The 1,350-nt window shown below is 52.5% G+C and overlaps 1 protein-coding gene across 1 annotated transcript in view; it reads right to left on the bottom strand.

The window, feature by feature from the left end:
* LOC107042078 (C1GALT1-specific chaperone 1) overlaps nt 1-1,350 on the bottom strand; it is a 20,299-nt gene that overhangs the window by 13,907 nt on the left and 5,042 nt on the right. The window lies entirely within an intron of this gene.

Here is a 1,350-nt window from a genome sequence, read left to right as displayed (position 1 = left end):
TCAACCTCAACCATTGCGAGGCCGCACACGACCTGCTCATGCAAACGGTGCGAGAGCTGAAGCCTGACCTGGTTATGATCTCGGAGCCATACCGACATCTTGGCACCCAATCCTGGATTACTGACGCCAGCAAGAAGGCTGTAATCTGGGCTTGTAGAAATCAGCCATTTCAAAGTATCACCGGCGAGGGTGTACATAACGGGTTTCTGAAGGCTAGGGTTGGCGGAATTTACTTCTACAGCTGTTATGCCCCACCGAGCCTCCCGTTGGACGAATTCACTGACTTCCTGGACGAATTGACCGAGGATGCGAAGCGGCACTTTCCCGTGGCAATAGCTGGGGATTTCAACGCCTGGGCAGTTAACTGGGGAAGTAGGGAGACGAATCCCAGAGGGCAAGCCGTACTGGAAGCCATGGTAGCGTTGGACGTGGTTTTGCTGAATAGCGGCGACGAACCGACTTTCATGAGAGGAGATGCGACATCGATTGTGGACCTTACGTTCGTGAGCAGCACTCTTGCAAAGGAGAACTGCTCATGAAGAGTAACAAATATTGAGACTGCAAGTGACCACCGCGCGATTATGTGGCAGGCAATTGGCCAGAGAACCGCCCTAACACCAAAGAACACCAACGGCATTGGCTGGAGGGTGAGCACTTTTGATCCTAGCTCCTATTCAGCAGCGTTGGACGATCGCCCGATCAGTGGTAGCAATGCCACTGAAAAGGCACAAAATGCCATGAGAAAGTTGACGGAAGCCTGCGATGCAACCATGACCAGAAAGCGGTCCACAAACCGGCACCCACCGGTGTACTGGTGGAATGAAACCATCGCCACCCTGCGAAAAGAGTGTAATGCAGCTCGGAGACGGTCTCAGCGTAGCCGCAAGAAGCCGAATTCCGAGGAGTTGCAGACAAGATATACGGAAGCACGCCGAAACCTCAGCAAGGCCATCAAGCGCAGTAAAAAGCAATCTTGGAGGGAACTCCTTGCTGAGGTGGAAAGCGATACGTGGGGTAGACCATACAAGGTGGTGATGTCGAGACTAAATAGTCAGCCAATGCCGTCACCAACGTGTCCTGTGCTGTTGAAAAAAATCGTCACGGTGTTGTTCCCGCAACAGCCAGAACTTCATCGCACAGACGAAAAATGGAAAGAGATGATTATTCCACCAATCACCAAGCAAGAACTGATGGAAGCCTGCAATAGGGTGGGTAACACCAAGGCCCCTGGTCTGGATGGAATCCCCAACATCGCCTTGAAGACAGCTATCCATGCGATGCCGGAGATGTTTTTGGACGTATACAACGAGTGCCTAAGGGAGGGCTCCTTCCCTGCCATGTGGAAGCAGC

The sequence above is a fragment of the Diachasma alloeum genome, unplaced genomic scaffold (assembly GCF_001412515.2).
Source record: "Diachasma alloeum isolate Michigan unplaced genomic scaffold, Dall2.0 Dall_scaffold_00410, whole genome shotgun sequence".
NCBI lineage: Eukaryota > Metazoa > Arthropoda > Insecta > Hymenoptera > Braconidae > Diachasma > Diachasma alloeum.
This window is presented reverse-complemented; position numbering and strand designations above follow the sequence as displayed.